We start from the raw sequence: 24,295 nt of genomic DNA on the forward strand, positions 1-24,295 counted from the left end.
ATTGATGGACTCGGGGGTGGCAGCGGTGGTGAGGTTGGCCCAGGATCGAGCATTGTTTCGTTCTGCTGTGCATGGGGTCGCTATGAGTCAGTTCCGACTCGATGGCACCTGACAACAACAACAATATTAACCCCATTGGTAGGACCCCCAGCTTGAGCACCCATCCCTGTCAGTTACCTGTATTAAACCCATTGGTAGATCCCCCAGCTGTGAGCACCCAGGCCCTTCAGTTACCTATATTTACCCCATTGTTAGGACGCCGAACTCTGAGCTCCCATCACCATCAGTTACCTATATTAACCACATTCGGTAGGGCCCCCAGCTCTGAGCTCCCAGCATCTTCAGTTACCAAAATTAACACCATTGTTAGGACCCCAAGCACTGGGCTCCGAACCCCTTCAGTTACCTATAGAGTAAGCCCATTGGTATGACCTCCAGCTCTGAACACCCTACCCCTTCAGTCACCTATATTAATCCCATTGGTAGGACCCCCAGCTCTGAGCACCCAGCCCCTTCAGTTACCTATATTGACACCATTAGTAGGACCCCCAGCTTGAGAAACCTCTTCAGTTACCTATATTAAATCCATTGATAGGACCGCCAGTTCTGAGCCCCCATCCCCTTCCATTTCTTATATTAACCCGATGTGTAGGACGCTCAGCTGTGAGCTCCTAGCATCTTCAGTTATCTATATTAACACCATTGGTAGGACTCCCAGGTGTGAGAACCCAGCCCCTTCAGTTACCTTTATTAATCCCATGAGTAGGACCCCCAGCTCTGAGCACCCTGCCCTTCATTTACCTATATTAACTCCATTGGTAGGACAATAAGTCTGAGCACCCACCCCATTCAGTTACTTACATTAACCCCATTGGTAGTACCCACAGCTATGAGAACCAGCGCCTTTCTTTACCTTTATTAACCTCATTGGTAGGATCCCCAGTTCTGAGCACCCAGCCCCTTCAGTTACCTATATTAACCCCATTTGTAGGACCCACAGCCCTGACCACCCAGCCCCTTCAGTTACCTATATTAACCCCATTGTTAGGACCCCTAGCACTGGCCTCCTATCCCCTTCAGTTACCGATGTTGTTGTTGTTGTTAAGTGCCGTCGAGTCGGTTCCGACCCATAGCGACCCTGTACAGGGTTTCCTAGGGTGTAAATCTTTACAGGAGTAGAAAGCCTCATCTTTCTCCCACGGAGCAGCTGGTAGTTTTGAACCGCTGACATTAAGGTTCGCAGCCCGATTCGTAAACACTACGCTACCAGAGCTCCTTTCAGTTACCGATAGTTACCTATATTAACCCCATTGCTAGGACACCCATCTGTGAGCACCCAGCCCCTTCAGTTACCTATATTAAGCCCATTGGTACGACCTTCACCTCTGAACAACCTGCCCTTCAGTTACCTATATTAACCCCATTGGTAGGAACCCCAGCTCCGAGCACCCAGCCCCTTCAGTTACCTATATTAACACCATTGGTAGGACCCCAGCCCCTTCAGTTACCTATATTAACCCCATTTTTAGGACCCCCAGCTCTGAGCACCCAGGCCCTTCAGTTACCTATATTAACCCCATTGGTTAGACCCCCAGCTCTGAGTACGTAGCCCCTTCAGTTACCTATATTAACCCCATTTGTAGGACCCCGAGATCTGAGCTCTCAGCCCCTTCAGTTACCTATATTAACCCCACTGGTTAGACCCCCAGCTCTGAGTACATAGCCCCTTCAGTTACCTATATTAACCCCATTTGTAGGACCCCGAGATCTGAGCTCTCAGCCCCTTCAGTTACCTATATTAACCCCATTGGTAGCACACACAGTCCCAACAGTTACGTATATTAACCTTATTAGTAGGACCCCCAGCTCTGAGCACCTAGCCCCTTCAGTTACATATTTTAACCCCATTGGTTGGACCCACGGCTCTGAGCACCCAATGCCTTCAATTATCTATATTCAACCCATTGGTAGGACCCTCATCTCTGAGCTCCCAGCCCCTTCAGTTACCCATATCAACCCCTTTGTTAGGACCCCTGGTTCTGATCACCCAGTCCCAACAGTTACCTATATTAATACCATTGGTAGGACCTACAGCTATAAGTACACAGCTCCTTCAGATACCTATATTAAGCCCATTGTTAGATCGCCCAGCTCTGAGCACCCAGCCCCTTCAGTTACCTATATTAACCCCATTTGTAGGACCCCCAGCTTGAGTATCCAGCACCTTCAGTTATCTATATTACCCCAATGTTGGGAACCCCAGCTCTGAGCACCTAGCCCCTTCAGTTAGCTATATTAACCCAATTGTTCAGACCCCCAGCTCTGAGCTCTGAGCCCCTTCAGCTACCTATATTAACCCCATTGGTAGTACCCCGAGCTCTGAGCTCCCAGTCCCTTCTGTTACCTATATTTACCCCATTGGTAGGACCACAAACTCTGAGCACACAGCCCCTTTAGTTAAATATATTAACCCCATTGTTAAGACCCCCAGTTCTGAGCACCCAGCCCCTTCAGTTACCTATATTAACCCCATTATTAGAACCCCCAGCTCTGAGCAACCAGTCCCTTCAGTTACGTATATTATCCTCATAAGTAGGACCCTCAGCTATGAGCAACCAGCCCCTTCAGTTACCTATATTAACCCCATTGGTAGGACCACGAGCTCTGGGCTTTCAGCCCCTTCAGTTACCATATTAACCCCCCTGATAGCACCCCCAGATCTAAGCATCCACCCCCTTCAGTTACTTATATTAATCCCATTCTTAGTACTCCCGTTCTGAGAACCCACCTCTTTAGTTACCTATATTAACCCCATTTGTAGTACACACAGTTCTGAGCACCCGGCCCCTTCAGTTACCTTTATTGACCCCAATTGTAGGATCTGCAGCTCTGAGCACCTAGCTCATTCAGTTACCTATATTAACCCCATTGGTAGAATCCCAAGCTCTATGCAACCAGCTCCGTCAGGTACCTATATTAACACCATTGGTAGGACGCCCAGATAGAGCACCCAGTCCCTTCAGTTACCTATATTAACCCCATTGGTAGGACCCCCAGCTCTGAGCTCCCAGCCCCTTCAGTTACCCATATTAACCCCATTGGTAGGACGCCCAGATCTGAGCACCCACCCCCTTCAGGTAACTATATTAACACCATTGGTAGGACCCCCAGCTTGAGCACCCAGCCCTTTCAGTTACCTATATTAATCCCATTTGTAGGACCCCAGCTCTGAGTTCCCAGCACCTTCATTTACCTATATTAACCACATTGATAGGACTCCCACCTCTGAATACACAGCCCCAAAAGTTACCTATATTAACCTTATTAGTAGGACCCCCAGCTCTGAGCACCCAGCCCCTTCAGTTACCTATTTTAACCCCATTCATTGGACCCCTGGCTCTGAGCACCCAACCCCTTCAGTTATCTATATTCACCCCATTGGTAGGACCCTTATCTCTGAGCTATCATCCCCTTCAGTTACCTATATTAACCACTTTGTTAGGACCCCCGGTTCTGAGCACCCAGCCCCATCAGTTACCTATATTAATACCATTGGTAGGACCCGCAGCTATGATCACACAGCCCCTTCAGATACCTATATTAAGCCCATTGTTCGAACCCCAAGCTCTGAGCACCCACCCCCTTCAGTTACCTATATTAACCCATTTGTAGGACCCCGATCTCTGAGCTTCGAGGCCATTCAGTTACCAATATTATCCCCACTGGTAGGACCCCCGGATCTGAGCATCCACCCCCTTCAGTTACTTATATTAACCCCATTGGTAGTAACCCCGCTCTGAGAACCCACCTCTTTAGTTATCTATATTAACCACATTGGTAAGACAACTAGTTCTGAGCACCTGGCTCCTTCAGTTACCTATATTGACCCCATTTGTAGGACCCGCAGCTCTGAGCACCCAACCCCTTCAGTTACCTATATTAACCCCATTGGTAGGACTCCCAGATCTGAGCACCCACCCCCTTCAGGTAACTATATTAACCCCACTGGTAGGTCTCCCAGCTGTGAGTACCCAGGCCCTTCAGTTACCTATATATACCTGATTGTTAGGGCGCCGAGCTCTGAGCTCCCATCACCATCAGTTACCTATGTTAACCACATTTGGTAGGACCCCCAGCTCTGAGCTTCCAGCACCTTCATTTACCTATATTAACCCCATTGTTAAGACCCTGAGCACTAGGCTCTGAGGCTCTTCAGTTACCTATATTAACCCCATTGGTAGGACACCAATCTCTGAGCACCCAGCCCCTTCAGTTACATATATTACGCCCATTGGTAGGACCTCCAGCTCTGAACACCCTGCCCCTTCAATTACCTATAGTAACTCCATTGGTAGGACCCACATCTCTGAACACCCAGCCTTTTCCATTGCCTATATTAACTCCATTAGTAGGACTCACAGGTCTGAGCAACCCATCTCTTCACTTATCTATATTAACTCCTTTGGTAGGGCCCCCTAGCTCTGAGCACCCAGCCCCTTGATTTACCTATAATAACCCCATTGGTAGGACCCGTAGCTCTGAGCTCTCAGCACCTTCAGTTACCTATATTAACCCCATTGTTAGGACCCCCAGCTCTGATAACCCAGCCCTTTCATTTACCTATAGTACGCCCATTTGTTGGACCTTCAGCTCCGAACACCCTGCCCCTTCATTTACCTATATTAACACAATTGGTAGGATCCCCAGGTTGAGTGTTCAGCCTCTTCAGTTATCTATATTAACACCATTGGTAGGACCCCAGTCCCTTCAGTTACCTATATTAACACCATTGGTTAATATTAACCCAGCTCTGAGCACCTAGCCCCTTCAGTTACCCATATTAATCCCTTTGGTAAGAGCCCCAGCTCTGCGCACCCAGTCCCATCAGTTACCTATATTATCCCCATTGGTAGGACCCCCACTCTAATTACTTAGTCCCTTCAGTTACCTATGTTAACCCCATGGGTAGGACCCCCAGCTTGAGCACCCAGCCCCTTCAGTTACTTATGTTAAAAACATTAGTAAGACCCCCAGCTCTGAGCTCCCAGCACCTTAAGTTTTCTATATTATCCCCATTGGTAGGACCCTCATCTCTGGGCTCCCAGCCCCTTCAGTTACCTATATTAACCCCATTGGTTGGATTCCCAGCTCTGAGCTCCCAGCCCCATAAGTTACTTATATTAACCCCATTGGTAGGACACCCAGCTCTGAGCACCCAGACCCTTCAGTTACCGATGTTAACCCCATTGGTATGATGCCCAGATCTGAGCAACCACCCCCTTCAGGTAACTATATTAACACCATTGGTAGGAACCCCAGCTTGAATACCCAGCCCCTTCAGTTACAAATATTAACCCCATTAGTAGGACCTCCAGCTCTGACACCCAGCTCCTTCAGTTACCTATATTAATACCATTGGTAGGACCCACAGCAATGAGTACACAGCCTCTTCAGATACCTATATTAAGCCCATTGTTAGAACCCTCAGCTCTGAGCACCCAGCTCATTCAGTTACCTATATTAACCCCATTTGTAGGATCCCCAGCATGAGCACCCAGCACCTTCAGTTGCCATTATTACCCCAATGATGGAGCCCCCAGCTCTGAGCACCTAGCCCCTTCAGTTACCTATATTAACCCCATTGGTAAGACCTCCAGCTCTGAGCACCTAGCCCCTTCAGTTACCTATATTAAACCAATTGGTAGGACCCCCAGCTCTGAGCTCTGAGCTCCTTCAGTTACCTATATTAACCCCATTGGTAGGACCCCCTGATATGAGCATCCAGCCCCTCAGTTACCTATATTGACCCCAGTAATAGGAACCCCAGCTCTGTGCACTCAGGCCAGTTACCTATATTAACACCATGGGTAGAATCTCCAGCTTGAGCACCGAGCCCCTTCAGTTACCTACATTAACCCCATTGTTAGGACCACTGCTCTGAGAACCCAGCCTCTTCATTAACCTATATTAACCTCATTGGTAGGACCCTCAGTTCTGAGGTGCCAGCCCCTTCAGTTACCTATATTAACCCATTTGGTAGGACCCACAGCTCTGAGCTCCCATCCCTTTCAGTTACCTATAGTAACCCCATTGGTAGGATTCCCAGCTCTGAGACACCAGCCACTTCAGTTACCTATATTAACCCCATTGGGAGGACACCCAGCTCTGAGCTCCCAGCCCTTTCAGTTACCTATATCAACCCCATTAGTAGGACCCCCAGCACTGAGCATCCAGGCCCTTCTGTTACCTATATTAACCCCATTGGTAGGACCCTCAACTCTGAGCTACCAGCACCTTAAGTTCCCTATATTAACCACATGAGTAGGAACCCAACTCTGAGCACCCAGCCAATTCAGTTACCTATATTAACCCCATTGGAAGGACCCTCATCACTGAGCTCCTAGCCTCTTCATTTACTTATATTTACCTCATTGTTAGGAACCCCGACTCTGAGCACCCAGCACCATGAGTAACTATATTAACACCATTGGTAGGATCTCCAGCTTGAGCACCGAGCCCCTTCAGTTACCTATATTAACCCTTTGGTTAGGACACCCTGGTCTGAGCACTCAGACCATTCAATTACCTGTATTAACCCCATTGGTAGGACCCTTAGCTCTGAGCTCCCATCACTTTCAGTTACCTATATTAACCCCATTGGTAGGACTCCCAGCGCTGAGCACCCAGCCCCTTCAGTTATTTATATTAACACCATTGGTAGGAACCCAGCCATTCGTAGGACCCCCAGCTCTGAGCACCCACACATTTCAATTACCTATTTAACAACCTTGGTAGGAACCCAGCCCATTCAGTTACCTATATTAGCCCCGTTGGTTAATATTAACCCAGCTCTGAGCACCCAGCCCCTTCAGTTACCTATATTAACCCCATTGGTAGGACCCCCAGCTCTGCACACCCAGTCCCATCACTTTCCTTTATTTACCTGATTGGTAGGACCTCAGCTCTGAGCACCCAGCCCTTTCAGTTACCTATATTTACCCCATGGGTAGGACCCCCAACTTGAGCACACAGCCCCTTCATTTACCTACATTATCCACATTAGTAGGACCCCCAGATCTGAGCTCCCTGGATTTTAAGTTACCTATATTAACCCCATTGGTAGTACCCTAATCTCTGAGCACCAAGCCCCTTCATTTACTTATATTAACAACATTGGTAGGACCCACAGCTCTAAGCCCACAGCCCCATCTGTAACCTATATTAACACCATTGGTAGGTCCCCCATCTCTGAGCACCCAGCCCATTCAATAACTGGTATTAACACCATTGGTAGGACCCTCAGATCCGAGCTCCAAACCCATTCAGTTACCTAGATTAACCCTATTGGTAGAACCCCCAGTTCTGAGCACGCTGCCCCGTCAGTTATCTACGTTAAGCCCCTTGGTAGGACCCCCAGCTCTGAGCACCCAACCCCTTCAGTTACCTATATTAACTCCATTGATAGGACCCTCAGCTCTGAGCTCCCAGCACCTTAAGTTCCTTATAATAACCACATTAGTCGGAACCCATCTCTGAGCACCCAACCAATTCAGTTACCTATATTAACGCCATTGGTAGGACCCTCAGCTCAGAGCACTTAGCTCCTTCAGTTACCTATATTAACCCCATTGGTAGGACCCTCAGCTCTCAGCTCCCAGCACCTTCAGTTACCTATATTAACCACATGAATAGAATCCCCAGCCTGAGCACCCAGCCCCTTCAGTTACCTATATTAACCCCATTGGTTGGACCCTCATCTATGAATTCCCAACCCCTTCATTTACCTATATTAATCCCATTGTTAGGACCGCCAGCTCTGAGCCCCCAGCCCCATCAGTTACTTATATTAACACCACTGGTAGGACCCCCATCTCTGAGCAGGCATCCCCTTCAGTTACCTATATTAAGCCCATTGGTAGGACCCCCAGCTCAGAGCCCCAACTCTTTAGTTACCTATATAAACCCCATTGGTAGGATCCCCAGATCTGAGCATCCAGCCCCTTCAGTTATCTATATTAACCCCATTTGTAGGACCCCCAGCTCTGCGCATCCAGCCCAGTCAGTTACCTATATTAACACCATTGGTAGGATCCCCAGCTTGAGCACTGAGCCCCTTCAGTTACCTATATTAACCCCATGGGTAGGACACCCAGCTCTGAGCACTCAACCCCTTCAGTTACCTATATTAACCCCATTGATAGGACCATCAGCTCTGAGCTCCCAGCACATTAAGTTCCCTATATTAACCACATTAGTAGGAATGCAGCTCTGAGCACCCAACCAATTCACTTACCAATATTAACCCCATTGGAAGGACCCTCATGTCTGAGCTCCCAGCCCCTTCACTTAACTATATTAACCCCATTGTTAGGAACCCCGACTCTGAGCAACTAGCCCCATGAGTTACCTACATTAACACCATTGGTAGGACCCACAGCTATGAGCATCCAGCCCCTTCAATTACCTATATTAACCCCAATAGTAGGAATCTCATATCTGAGCTTCCAGCCCATTCAGTTACCTAGATTAACCCTATTGGTAGAACCCCCAGCTCTGAGCACCTAGCCCTATCAGTAATGTATATTAACCCCAATTGTAGGACCCCGAGCTCTGAGCACTCAGCCCCATCAGTTACTTATATTAAGACCATTGGTAGAATCCCCAGTGCTGAGCACCCAGCCCCTTCAGTTACTTATATTAACACCATTGTAGGACCCCAGGCTTTGGTAGGACCCCTAGCTCTGATCACCCACTCCCTTCAGTTATCTATATTAACACCATTGGTAGGATCCCAGCCCCTTCAGTTACCTACAGTAACCCCATTGGTTAATATTAACCCAGCTCTGAGCACCCAGCCCCTTCAGTTACCTATATTAACCCCATTGATAGGGTGCCCAGCTCTGCGCACCCAGCCCAATCAGTTACCTTTATTAACAAGATTGGTAGGACCCCAGCTCTGAGCACCCAGCCCTTTCAGTTACCCATATTAACCCCATGGGTAGGACCCCCAGCTTGAGCACACAGTCCCTTCAGTTACCTATATTATCCATATTAGTAGGACACCCAGCTCTGAGCTACCAGCACCTTAAGATCCCTATATTAACCACATTAGTAGGAACCCAGCTCTGAGCACCCAACCAATTCAGTTACCTATATTAACCCCATTGGAAGGACCCTCATCTCTGAGCTCCCAGCCCCTTCACTTACCTATATTAACCCCATTGATAGGACCCCCAGCTCTGAGCACCCAGCACCTTCAGTTACCTATATTAATGCCATTGGTGGGATCCTCAGCTCTGAGCACTTAGCTCCTTCAGTTACCTATATTTACCCCATTGGTAGGAGCCTCAGCTCTCAGCTCCCAGCACCTCCCAGCTCCCAGTTACCTATATTAACCACATTAGTAGAACCCCCAGCCTGAGCACCCAGCCCCTTCAGTTACCTATATTAACCCCATTGGTTGGACCCTCATCTCTGAGTTCCCAACCCCTTCAGTTACCTATATTAACCCCATTGTTAGGACTGCCAGCTCTGAGCCCCCAACCCCTTCAGTTACCTATATAAACACCATTGGTAGGACCCCCATCTCTGAGCAGGCATCCCCTTCAGTTACCTATATTAAGCCCATTGGTAGGAGCCCCAGCTCAGAGCTCCCAACCCTTCAGTTACCTATATAAACACCATTGGTAGGATCCCCAGATCTGAGCATCCAGCTTCTTGTTGTTGTTGTTGTTGTTGTTAAGTGCCGTCGAGTTGGTTCCGATCCATAGCGACCCTGTACAGGGTTTCTGAGGGTGTAAATCTTTACAGGAGTAGAAAGCCTCATCTTTCTCCCACGGAGCGGCTGGTAGTTTCAAACCACTGACCTTAAGGTTCGCAGCCCGATTCGTAACCACTACGCTACCAGAGCTCCAGCCCCTACAGTTACCTACATGAACACCTTTGGTAGGATCCCCAGCTTGAGCACAAATCCCCTTCAGTTACCTATATTAACCCCATGGGTAAGACACCCAGCTCTGAGCACTCAGCCCCTTCAGTTAATTATAATAACCCCATTGATAGGACCCTCAGCTCTGAGCTCCCCGTACCTTAAGTTCCCTATATTAACCACATTAGGAGGAACCCAGCTCTGAGCATCCAACCAATTCAGTTACCCATATTAACCCCATTGGAAGTACCCTCATCTCTGAGCTCCCAGCCCCTTCAGTTACCTCTATTAACCCCATTGGTAGGACCCCCAACTTAAGCACACAGCCCCTTCATTTACCTACATTATCCACATTAGTAGGACCCCCAGCTCTGAGCTCCCTGGATTTTAAGTTACCTATATTAACCCCATTGGTAGTACCGTAATATCTGGACACCAAGCCCCTTCAGTTACCTATATTAACAACATTGGTAGGACCCCCACCTCTAAGCCTACAGCCCCATCTGTAACCTATATTAACACCATTGGTAGGACCTCCATCTCTGAGCACCCAGCCCCTTCAATTACCGGTATTAACACCATTGGTAGGACCCTCAGATCTGAGCTCCAAGCCCATTCAGTTACCTAGATTAACCCTACTGGTGGAACCCCCAGCTCTGAGCACCCTTTCAGTTACCTACATTAAGTTACCTACATTAAGCCCCTTGGTAAGACCCCCATCTCTGAGCACCCAGCCCCTTCACTATATTAACCCCATTGGTAGGACCCCCATCTCTGAGCACCCAGCCCCTTCAGTTACTTATATTAATGCCATTGGTAGGAACCCAGCCATTGGTAGGACCCCCAGCTCTGAGCACCCACCCCCTTCAGTTACCTATATTAACAACCTTGGTAGGACCCCAGCCCCTTCAGTTACCTATATTAACCCCATTGGTAAATATTAACCCAGATCTGAGCCTCCAGCCCCATTGGTAGGACCCCCAGCTCTGTGCACCCAGCCCTTTCAGTTAGCTATATTAACCCCATGGGTAGGACCCCCAGCTTGAGCACACAGCCCCTTCAGTTACCTACAATATCCACATTAGTAGGACCCCCAGCTCTGAGCTCCCTGGATTTTAAGTTACCTATATTAACCCCATTGGTAGTACCCTAATCTCTGGGCTCCAAGCCCCTTCATTTACCTATTTAACAACATTGGTAGGACCCCCATCTCTGAGCACCCAGCCCCTTCAGTTACCTATATTAACACCATTGGTAGGACCTCCATTTCTTAGCACCCAGCCCCTTCAATTACCTGTATTAACACCATTGGTAGGACCCTCAGATCTGAGCTCCAAGCCCATTCAGTTACCTAGATTAACCCTATTGGTAGAACCCCCAGCTCTGAGCACGCTGCCCCTTCAGTTATCTACATTAAGCCCCTTGGTAGGACCCCCAGCACTGAGCACACAGCACCTTCAGTTACCTGTATTAATGCCATTGATAGGACCCTCAGCTCTGAGCACTTAGCTCCTTCAGGTACCTATATTAACCCCATTGGTAGGACCCACAGCTCTGAGCTCTGAGCCACTTCAGTTACCTATATTAACCCCATTGGTAGGACCCTCAGCTCTCAGCTCCCAGCACCTTCAGTTATCTATATTAACCATATCAGTAGGACACCCAGCTCTGAGCACCCAGCCCCTTCAGTTACCTATATTAACCCCATTGGTTGGACCCTCATCTCTGAGCTCCCAGCCCCTCCATTTACCTATATTAACCCCAATGTTAGGACCCCCAGCTCTGAGCCTCCAGCCCCATCAGTTACCTATATTAACCCCATTGGAAGGACTCCATCTTTGAGCACCAATCCTCTTCAGTTCCCTATATTAATCCCATTGGTAGGACCCCCAGATCAGAGCTTCCAGACCCTTCAGTTACCTATATTAACCCCATTGGTAGGACCCCCAGCTCTGAGCACTCAGCCCCTTCATTTACCTATATTAACCCCATTGGAAGGACCCTCATCTCTGAGCTCCCAGCCCCTTCAGTTACCTATATTGACCCCATTGTTAAGAACCCCGACTCTGAGCACCCAGCCCCATCAGTTACCTATATTATCACCATTGGTAGGACCCACAGCTATGAGCACCCAGACCATTCATTTACCTATATTAAGCCCATTGGTAAAACCCCAAGCTCTGAGCACCCAGACGCTTCAATTACCTATATTAACCCCATTGGTAGGACCCACAGATCTGAGCACCTAGCCCTTTCAGTTATGTATGTTACCCCATTTGTAGGACCCTCAGCTCTGAGCACACAGACCTTTCAGATACTTATATTAACCCTATTGTTAGGACCCCCAGCTCTGAGCACCTAGCCCCTTCAGTTACTTATATTAACCCCATTGGGAGGACCCCTGGCTCTGAGCTCTCAGCACCTTCATTTACCTATATTTACCCAATTGGTAGGACCCCCAGCTCTGAGCTCCCAGCCCCTTCTGTCACCTATATTTACCCCATTGGTAAGACCCCTAGCTCTGAGCACCCAGCTCCTTCAGTTACCTATATTAACCCCATTTGTAGGTCCCGCAACTCTGAGCATCCAGCCCCATCAGTTACCTATATTAACCCCATTAGTAGGACCCCCAGATCTGAGGACCCAGCCCCTTCAGTTACCTATATCAACCTCAATAGTAGGACTCTTAACTCTGAGCACCCAGCCCGTTCGGTTACCTATATTACCGCATTGCTAGGACCCTAAGCTCTGAGCACCTAGCCCCATCAGTTACCTATATTAACCACATTACTAGGACCCTCTGCTCTGTGCACCCAGCCCCATCATTTACCTATATTAACCATATTAGTAGAACCCCCATCTCTGAGCACACACCCCATTCAGTGACCTACATTAACCCCATTAGTAGGACCCCCAGCTCTAAGCACCCAGCCCCATCAGTTACCTATATTAACACCATTGGTAGGACCCCAGCTCTGAGCTCCCTACCTTACCCCTTCATTTGCCTATATTAACCCCATTGGTAGGACCCCAAGCTCTGAGCACCCAGGCCCTTCAGTTACCTATACTAACCCCATTGGTAGGAACCCCAGCTTGAGCACCCAGACCCTTCAATTACCTATATTTACCCCATTGGTAGGACCCCCAGCTGCAAGCACCCCAGCTGTGAGCACTCAGCCCCATCAGTTATCTATATTAACACCATTGGTAGGAACCCCAGCTCTGAACACCCAGCCCCTTCATTTACCTATATTAACCTCATTAGTATAACCCTCAGCTCTGAGAAATCAGCCCCTTCAGTTACCTAGATTACCCAGTTGGTAGTATATCCATCGCTGAGAACCCAGCCCCTTCAGGTACCTATATTAACCCCATTAGTAGGACACACAGATCTGAGCACCCAAAACCTTCAGTTACCTGTATTAACCACATTCCTAGGACCCCCAGCTCTGAGCACACAGCCCCTTCAGTGACCTATATTAACCTAATTGGTAGGACCCCCAGCTCTGAGCTTCCAGCCCCTTCTGTTACTTGTATTAACCCCGTTGGTTTGACCCCCAGCTCTGACCACCCAACCCCTTCAGTTATCTATATTCACCCCATTTGAAGGACCCTCAGCTCTGAGCTCCCAGCAACTTCAGTTACCTATATTAACCACATTAGTAGGACCACCATCTCTGAGCACCCAGCCAATTCAGTTACCTATATTACCCCATTGGGAGGACCCTTATCTCTGAGCTCTCAGCCCCTTCATTTACCGATATCAACCCCATTGTTAGGAACCCCAATTCTGAACACCCACCCGCATCAGTTACCTATATTAACACCATTGGTAGGACCCACAGCTATGAGCACCCAGCCTCTTCAGTTACCTATTTTAACCCCATTGGTATGACCCCCAGCTCTGAGTACCCAGCCCCTTCAATTACCTATATTACCCCATTGGTAGGACCCCCACCCCTGAGCACCCAGCCCCTTCAGTTACCAATATTAACCCCATTGGTAGTACCCCCAACTCTGAGCACTTAGCTCCTTCAGTTACCTATATTAACACAATTGGTTGGACTCCCAGCTCTGAGCTCTGAACCCCTTAAGTTACCTATATTAGCCCCATTGTGAGGAATCCCAGCTCTGTGCTCCCAGCCCATTCAGTTACCTATATTTACCCCATTGTTAGGACACCCATCTCTGAGCTCCTAGCCCTTTACTTATCTACATTTACCCCATCTACATAGGATCCCCAGTTCTGAGCACCAAACCCCTTCATTTGCCTATATTAACCCGGTTTGTAGGACCCGCAGCTCTGAGCACGCAGCCCCTTCAGTTACCTATATTAACGCCATTAGGAGAACCCCAACTCTGAGCACCCAGCCACTTCAGATACCTATATTAACCTCATTAGTAGGACCCTCAGCTCTGAGCACCCAGCCCATTCAGTTACCTATATTAACCCCATTGGTAATACCCCCATCTATGAGCACCGAACCCCTTCAGTTACCTGTATTAAGCATATTAATAGAACCCACAGCTCTGAGCATCCAGCTCCTTCAGTTACCTATATTAACACCATTAGGAGAACCCAAGCTCTGAGTACCCAGGCCCTTCAGATACCTATATTAACCTCATTAGTAGGACCCTCAGCTCTGAGTACCCAGCCCATTCAGTTACCTATATAAACCCCATTGCTAAGACCCCCATCTATGAGCACCTAGCCCCTTCAGTTACTTATATTAACCCCATGTTTAGGACCCCCAGCTCTGAGCATCCAGCCCCTTCAGTTACCTATATTAAGCTCATTAGTAAGACCCCAGGTTGAACACCCAGCCCAATCAGTTACCTATATTAACCCCTGTTGCAGACCGTGTAAGACTGGTCAGAGGTTTGAGGCCCTATAGGCCCAAGTGTAACAGATCTAGCCACTTGGCAGTCAATGGCAAATTGTTATTCATCTTAATATTCAGTTACATGTATTAATTTAATACAAGAAGCCCTTGATAATCCACAGATAAATGTGATATTTTCCTAAAGCCCAGACTGTAAAGTTTGCAAGGTCAAGCCTTTCTCCAAAGGACTAACTAAAAACATCTTAGCTACTTCACAGTTCTTTGTTCTACAGACAAAAGAGCCATCCTCCCTGAATCTTTCGCAAGTGTTAGCTATTCAGCCAAGTTCCTGAAAACCTGGCTCAGGAAGCCGAAACAGTGGGACTCCGCCCAAGCTTTTGTCCTTACCTCTCACCTTCCCTCACCTGAGCTCAGGGGCTATAGATTGCTGGCCTGGGATTTGAACCAGTGAAGTACGATGTAAAGTTACCTGAATGTCTGGAAAATTACTGATGTTAGCTGTACCTAGCCTAAGTCCCTCCCAGCTTGGTGTGAACCTCCTCCCCTAAATAAAAGGAAGGAGCAGAACGAATCCAGGTGCATTACTACTGGCAAGGCGTGCGTTACAGCATGCAGGGGGCACAGTCGTGCCTTGCAACCATACTGCCTGTTTAGTTAAGATGTTTACTATAAAGGATATTACGGCCTTTGTGGCTGAGATGTTTGCAATGCAGGATCTGCCTGATGCCAGTCCAGCATTCACTCTGGTTTCAGAGTGTCTCTTTGTCTCCTTCTGTGTATTCTTGATATATCTTTACTGCCGTCAGGTATCTCCTCCTCGTGAACCGAACCCCTATGTCGAGGCAGGTCCCCGACAAACCCCATTGGTAGGACACTCAGCTCTGAGCACCCAGCCCCATCAGTTACCTATATTAACCACATTACTAGGACCCTCAGCTCTGAGCACCCAGCCCCATCATTTACCTATAATAAACATATTGGTAGTACCCCCATCTCTGAGCACACACCCCATTCAGTTACCTATATTAACCCCATAAGTAGGACCCCCAGCTCTGAGCACCCAACCCCATCAGTTACCTATATTAACACCATTAGTAGGACCCCCAGCTATGAGCTACCAACCCCTTCTTTTACCTATATTAACCCCATTGGTAGGACCCCAAGCTCTAAGCACCCAGGCCCTTCAGTTACCTATATTAATCCCATTGGTAGGACCCCAAGATCTGAGCACCCACACCCTTCATTTACCTATATTAACCCCAAAGGTATGATACCCAGCTCTGTGCACCCAGCTCCGTCAGTTAACTATATTAACACCATTGGTAGGACCACCAGCTTGAGCACCCAGCCCCTTCAGTTACCTATATTAACCCGATTGGTATGACCCCCAGCTCTGAGCTCCCTGCCCCTTCAGTTACCTAGATTAATCCTAATGGAAGGACCCCCATCTTCTGAGCACCCAGACCCATCAGTAACCTATATGAACCACAATGATAGGACTCCCAGCTTGAGTACCCAGTGCATTCATTTACCTATATCAACCCCATTGGTAGGAACCCCAGCTTGAGCACCCAGCCCCTTCAGTTACCTATATTTACCGCATTGGTAGGACCCCCAGCTGCGAGCACCTCATTTACCTATATTAACACCATCAGTTACCTATAGTAACACCATTGGTAGGACCCCCAGCGCTGAGCTCCCAGCCCCTTTAGTTACCTATATTAACATCACTGGTAGGACCCCAATCATTGACAGAACCCCCAGCTCTGAGCACTCAGGCCCTTCAGTTACCTATATTAACCCCCCTTTACAGACTCCCATTTCTTAGCACGGAGCCCCTCAGTTACCTATATTAAACCCATTGGTAGGAACCCAATTCTGAGCATTCAACCCCTTCAGTTACCTATATTAAACTCATTAGTATGACCCGCAGCTCTGAGAACCCAGTCCCTTCAGTTACCTATATTACCCCATTGGTAGGATGCCCATCGCTGAGAACCCAGCCCCTTCAGGTACTTATATTAACCCCATTAGTAGAACCCTCAGCTCTGAGCTCCTAAAACCTTCAGTTACCTATATTAACCACATTCCTAGGACCCCCAGCTCTGAGCACCCAGCCCCTTCAGTTACCTATATTAACCTAATTGGTAGGACCCCTAGCTCTGAGTTTCCAGCCCCTTCAGTTACCTATATTAACCCCATTGCTAGGATCCCCAGCTCTGAGTTCCCAGTACCTTCACTTAACTATATTAACCCCATTGGTAGGAAACCCAGCTCTGAGCACTCAGACCCCACAGTTATCTATATTAAACTTATTAGTAGGACCCCCAGCTCTGAGCACCCAGCACCTTCAGTTACCTATATTAACCACATTAGAGGACCACCCGCTCTGAGCACCCAGCCAATTCAGTTACCTATATTAACCCCATTGGGAGGACCCTCATCTCTGAGAACCCAGTGCCTTCATTTACCAAAATTAACCCCATTGTTAGGACCCCCAATTCTGAGCACCCAGTCCCATCAGTTACCTATATTAACACCATTGGTTGGACCCACAGCTATGAGCACCCAGCCCCTTCAGTTACCCCCATTGGTAGGAGCCCCACCTCTGAGCCCCCAATCCCTTCAGTTACCTATATTAACCCCATGGGTAGGACCCCCAACTCTGAGCATCCAGCCCCATCAGTTACCTATATTAACACCATTGGTAGGACCACCATCTTGAACACTAGCCCCTTCATTTACCCTTAATAACGCCATTGGTAGGACCCCCAGCTCTGAGAACCCAGGCCCTTCAGTTACCTATATTAACACCATTGGTAGGACCCCAGCCTCTTCAGTTACCTATATTAACCCCAATGGTTAATATTAACCCAGCTCTGAGCACCCAGCCCCTTCAGTAACCTATAGCAACCTCATTGGTAGGACCAACAGCCCTGAGCACCCAGCCCCATCAGTTACCTTTATTAACCCGATTGATAGGACCCCAACTCTGAGCACTTAGCCATTTCAGTTACCTATATTAACCCGATGGGTAGGACCCCCAGCTTGAGCACACAGCCCCTTCAGTTATCTATATTAACCACATTACGAAGACCCCCAGCTCTTAGCTCCCAGCACCTTAAGTTACCGATTCAGTTAATTAAATAAACCCCATTGGTACGACCCTCAGCTCTGACCTCCCAATCCCTTCAGTCACCTATATTAACCACATTAGTAGGGCCCCCAGCTCTGATCACCCAGCCCCTTCAGTTACCTATATTAACCCGATATGTAGGACTCTCATCTCTGAGCTCCCAGCCCTTTCAGTTACCTAGATTAACCACATTGGCAGGACCCCCAGCTCTGAGTCCCCAGCCCTATCAGTTACCTATATTAACCCCTTTGGTAGGAACCGCAACTCTGCACCCAGCCCAGTCAGTTACCTATATTAACACCATTGGTAGGATCCCCAGCTTGAGCACCAAGCTCCTTCAGTTACCAATACTAAAACAATTGGTAAGACACCCAGCTCTGAGCACTCAACCCCTTCAGTTACCTATATTAACCCCATTGGTAGGACCCTCAGCTCTGAGCAGCCAGCCCCTTCAGTTACCTAGATTAACCTTATTGGTAGGACCCGCAGCTCTGAGCACCCAGACTCTTCAGTTACCTACATTAACCCAATGATTAGGACTCCCAGCTCTGAGCATCCAGCCCCTTCAGTTACGTATAGTAACCCATTGGTAAGACCCCTAGCTTTGAACAACCAGCCCCTCAGCTACCTATATTAACCCCATTGGTAGGACCCCAGCTCTGAGCACCCAACCCTTCAGTTACCTATATTAAGACCATTGGTAGGACCACCATCTTGAACACTAGCCCATTCAGGTACCTATATTAACCCCATTGGTTGGACACCCAGCTCTGAGCACCCAGCCCCTTCAGTTACCTATATTAAGACCATTGGTAGGACCCCCAGCTCTGAGCACCCAGGCCCTTCAGTTACCCATATTAACCACATTGGTCAGACCCCCAACTCTGAGCACCCATCCCCTTCACTTACCTATATTAACCACATTGGTAGGACCATCAGCTCTGAGATACCAGCACCTTAAGTTCAGTATATTAACCACATTAGTAGGAACCCAGCTCTGAGCACCCAGTCAATTCAGTTACCTATATTAACCCCATTGGAAGGACCCTCATCTCTGAGCTCCCAGCCCTTCAGTTACCTATATTAAACCCATTGTTAGGAACACCGACTCTGAGCACCCAGCCTCATCAATTACCTATATTAACACCATTGGTTGGACCCAGAGCTATGAGCACCCAGCCCCTTCAGTTACCTATATTAACCCCATTGGGAACACCCCCAGCTCTGAACAACCAGCTCCTTCAATTACCTATATTAACCCCATTGGTAGGACCCACAGCTCTGCGCACCCAACCACTTCAGTTACATATATTACCCCACTTTTAGGATCCCCAGCAATGAACACCCAGCCCCTTCAGTTATCTATAATAAACCCATTGTTAAGACCCCCATCTCTGAGCACCTAACCCCTTCATTTACCTATATTAACCCCATTGGTAGGACCCACAGCTCTGAGCTCCCAGCCCCTTTAATTACTTATATTAACCTCATTGATAGGACCCCAGATCTGTGCACTCAGCCCCTTCAGTTACCTATATTAACCCCATTGATAGGAGCGCCAGCTTGAGCTCTGCACTCCTTCAGTTACCATTGGTAAAACACCCAGCTCTGAGCACTCAGCCCTTTCAGTTACCTATATTAACCCCATTGGTAGGACCCTCAGCTCTGAGCTCCCATGACCTTCAGTTACCTATATTTACCCCAATGGTAGGACCCCTGCTCTGAGCAGCCAACCCCTTTAGTTACCTAGATTAATCCTATTGGTAGGACCCCAGCTCTGAGTACCCAGACCCTTCAGTTACCTATATTAACCCCATAATTAGGACTCCCAGCTCTGATCATCCAGCCCCTTCAGTTATGTATATTAACCCATTGGTAAGACCTCCAGCTCTGAACACCCAGCCCCTCCGTTACCTATATTAACCCCATTGGTAGGACCCCAGCTCTGAGCACCTACCCCTTCAGTTACCTATATTAAGACCATTGGTAGCACCACCATCTTGAACACTCAGCCCATTCAGTTACCTATATTAACCCCATTGGTCAGACACCCAGATCTGAGCTCCCAGCCCTTTCAGTTACCTATATTAACCCCATTGGTAGGACCACCAACTCTGAGCACCCATCCCCTTCATTTACCTATATTAACCACATTGGTAGGACCCTCAGCTCTGAGCACCCAGCCCCTTCAGTTACCTATATTAACCACATTAGTAGGAACCCAGCTCTGAGCACCCAGTCAATTCAGTTACCTATATTAACCCCATTGGAAGGACCCTCATCTCTGAGCTCCCAGCCCCTTCAGTTACCTATAGTAACCCCATTATTAGGAACATCAACTCTGAGCACCCAGCCCCATAAATTACCTATATTAACACCATTGGTCAGACCCACAGCTATGAGTACCCAGCCCCTACAGTTACCTATATTAAGCCCATTGGGAAAACACCCAGCTCTGAGCACCCAGTCCCTTCAATTACCTATATTAACCCCATTGGTATGACCCACATCTCTGAGCACCCAGCCACTTCAGTTACCTATATAATAAACCCATTGTTATGACCCCAAACTCTGAGCACACAGGCCCTTCAGTTCCCTATATTAATCCCATTGTTAGGACCCCCAAATCTGAGCACCCACCCCCTTCAGTTACCTATATTAACCCCAAAGGTTGGATACCCAGCTCTGAGCACCCAACCCCATTAGTCACCTGTATCAATCCCATTGGTAGGACCTCCAGTTCTGAGCACCCAGCTTCTTCATTTACTTATAATAACCCCAAAGGTTGCATACCCAACTCTGAGCATCCAGCCCCATCAGTTACTTATATTAACACCATTGTTAGGATCCCCAGCTTGAGCACCCAGCCCCTTCAGTTACCTTTATTAACTCCATTGTTAGGACCGCCATCTCTGTGCTTCCAGCCCCTTCAGTTACCTAAATTAACCCTATTGGTAGGACCCCCGTCTCTGAGCACCCAGCCCCATCAGTAACCTATATGAAACCCATTGGTAGGACCCCCAGCTTGAGCACTCAGACCATTCAGTTACCTATATTAACCCCATTGGTAGGAACCCCAGCTTGAGGACTCAGCCCCTTCAGTTACCTATAGTAAAACCATTGGTAGGACCCCCAGCCCAGAGCACCCAGCCTCTTTAGTTACCTATTATTAACGCCATTGGTAGGACCTCCAGCTCTGAGCACCCAGCCCCTTCAGTTACCTATATTAACCCCACTGGTTAGACCCCCATTTCTTAACACCGAGCCCCTTCAGTTACCTATATTAACCTCATTAGTAGGACACTCAGCTCTGAGCATCCAGCCCCTTCATTTACTTATATTACCCCATTCGTAGGACCCTCAGCGCTGAGCACCCAAGCCCTTCAGGTACCTATTTTAACCCCATTGGTAGGACCCTCAGCTCTGAGCTCCCAATACCTTCAGTTACCTATATTAACCACATTACAAGGACCCCCAGCTCTGAGCAATCAGCTGCTTTATTTACCTATATTAACCCCATTGGTAGGACCCCCAACTCTGAGCACCCAGCCCCTTCAGTTACCTATATTAACCCCATTAGTAGGACCCCCAGCTAAGAGCTCCCAGTACCTTCAGTTACCTACATTAACCCTATTGGTAGGACCCCCAGCTCTTAGCACTCAGCCCCCACATTTACCTATATTAACCTTATTAGTAAGACCCCCAGCTCTGAGCACCCAGCCCCATCAGTTACCTATATTAACCCCATTGGTTTGAACCCTCATCTCTGAGCTCCCAACCCCTTCAGTTACCTATATTAACACCATTGTTAGGACCCCCGATTCTGAGAATCCAGCCTCAACAATTACCTATATTAACACCATTGGTAGAACCCACAGCTATGAGCACCCAGCCCCTTCAATGACCTATATTACCCCATTGATGGGAACCCCACTTCTGAGCACCCAGCCCCTTCAGTTACCTGTATTAACCCCATTGGTAGTACCCCCAGCTCTGAGCACTTAGCTCCTTCAGTTACCTATATTAAAACAATCTGTAGTACCCCCAGCTCTAAGCTCTGAACCCCTTCAATTAACTATATGAACCCCATTGGGAGGACCCCCAACTCTGAGCTCCCAGCTCCTTTACTTACCTATATTTACCCCATTGGTAGGATCCACAGTTCTGAGCACCAAGCACCTTCATTTACCTATATTAACCCCATTTGTAGGACCCTTAGCTCTAAGCACCCAGCCCCTTCAGTTACCTATATAAACCTCATTAGTAGAACCACAGCTCTGAGCACCCAGCTTCTTCAGATACCTATATTAACCTAATTAGTAGGACCTCCATCTATGAGCAGCCAGCCCCTTCACTTATCTATATTAACCTCGCTGGCCAGACCCTCAGATGTGAGCTCCCAGCACATTCAGTTACCTCTATTAAGCACATTAGTAGGAATCCCAGCTTTGAGCACCCTGCCCCATCAGTTACCTATATTAACACCATTGATAGGACCCCAAGCTTGAGCACCCATCCCATTCAGTTACCTATATTAACGCCATAGGTAGGACCCCCAAAGGAGCTCCTAGCCCCTTCAGTTAACTATATTAACTAGATTGGTAGGACCCCCAGATCTGAGCACCCACCCCCTTCAGTTACCGATATTAACCCCATTGGTAGGATTCCCAGTCCTGTGAACCCAGCCACGTTAGTTACCTATTTTAACACCATTGGTAGGACCCCCCAGCTTGAGCACCCAGCCATTTCAGTTACCTATATTAACACCATTGGTAGAAACCCCAGCTTGAGCACCCAACCCCTTCAGTTACCTATATTAACCCGATACGTAGGACCCGCAGCTGTGAGCACCCAGCCCCTTCAGTTACCTATATTAACCCCATTGGTAGGACCCCCAGCTCTGAGCTCCCAGCCCCTTCAATTACCTATATTAACCAAATTGATAGGACCCCCAGATCTGTGCACTCAGCCCATTCAGTTACCTATATTAACCCCAATGGTAGGACCCTCAACTCTGTGCACCCAGCCCAGTCAGTTACCTATATTAACACCATTGGTAGGATCCCCAGCTTGAGCACCGAGCTCCTTCAGTTACCAATATTAACCCCATTGGTAAGACACCCAGCTCTGAGCGCACAGCCCCTTCAGTTACCTATATTAACCCCATTAGAATGACCCTCAGCTCTGAGCTCTCATGACCTTCAGCTACCTATATTAACTCCATTGGTAAGACCACCAGCTCTGAACACCCAGCCCCTCAAGTAACCTATGTTAACCACATTGGTAGGACCCCAGCTCTGAGCACCCACCCCTTCAGTTACCCATATTAAGAGGATTGATTGGTAGGACCACCATATTGAACACCCAGCACATTCAGTTACCTATATTAACCCCATTGGTAGGACCCACAAATCTGAGCTACCAGCACCTTAATTTCCCTAAATTAACCACATTAGTAGGAACCAAGCTCTGAGCACCCAGTCAATCCAGTTACCTATATTAACCCTAATGGAAGGATCCTTATCTCTTAGCTCCCAGCCCCTTCAGTTACCTATATTAAGCCCATTGGTAGGACCCCCAGCTCTAAGAACCCAGCCCCTTCATTAACTATAATAACCTCATTGGTAGGACCCAAGCTCTGAGCTCCCAGTCCATCAGTTACCTATATTAACCCCATTGGAAGGATCCCCAGCTCTGAGTACCCAGCCTCTTCACTCACCTGTATAAACCGCATTGGTAGGACACTCAGCTCTGAACACCCAGCTCCTTCTGTTACCTGTATTAACCCCATTGGTAGTTCCCTCATCTCTGAGCTCCCAGCGCCTTTAGTTACCTAGATTAACCCTATTGGTAGGACTCCCAGCTCTGAGCACCCAGCCCCATAAGTGACCTATATTAACCCCATTGCTAAGATCCCCAGCTTGAGCACCCAGCCTGTTCAGTTACCTATACTAACCCCACTGGTAGGACCACCAGCTTGAGCACCCTTCCCCATCAGTTACCTATATTAATCCCATTGGTAAGAGCCCCAGCTCAGCGCACCCAGACCCTTCAGTTAGCTATATTAACCCCATTGGTAGAACTCCCAACTGTGAGCTGACTGCCTCTTCAGTTACCTATATTAACCCCATTAGTAGGACCCCCAGCTCTGAGCACCCAGCCCCTTCAGTTACTTATATTAAATTAACCCCATTGATAGGACCCCCAGCTCTGAGCACCCAGCCCCATCAGTTACCTATATTAACCCCATTGGTAGGACCCACAGCTCTGAGTTCCCATTCCCATCAATTACCTATAATAACCCTATTTGGTAGGACCCCCAGCTCTGAGCTCCCAAACCCTTAAGTTAGCTATATTAACCCTACTGGTAGGACCCCCAGCTCTGAG

This window comes from Chrysochloris asiatica, unplaced genomic scaffold (assembly GCF_000296735.1).
Source record: "Chrysochloris asiatica unplaced genomic scaffold, ChrAsi1.0 scaffold00594, whole genome shotgun sequence".
Classification (NCBI taxonomy): Eukaryota; Metazoa; Chordata; class Mammalia; order Afrosoricida; family Chrysochloridae; genus Chrysochloris; species Chrysochloris asiatica.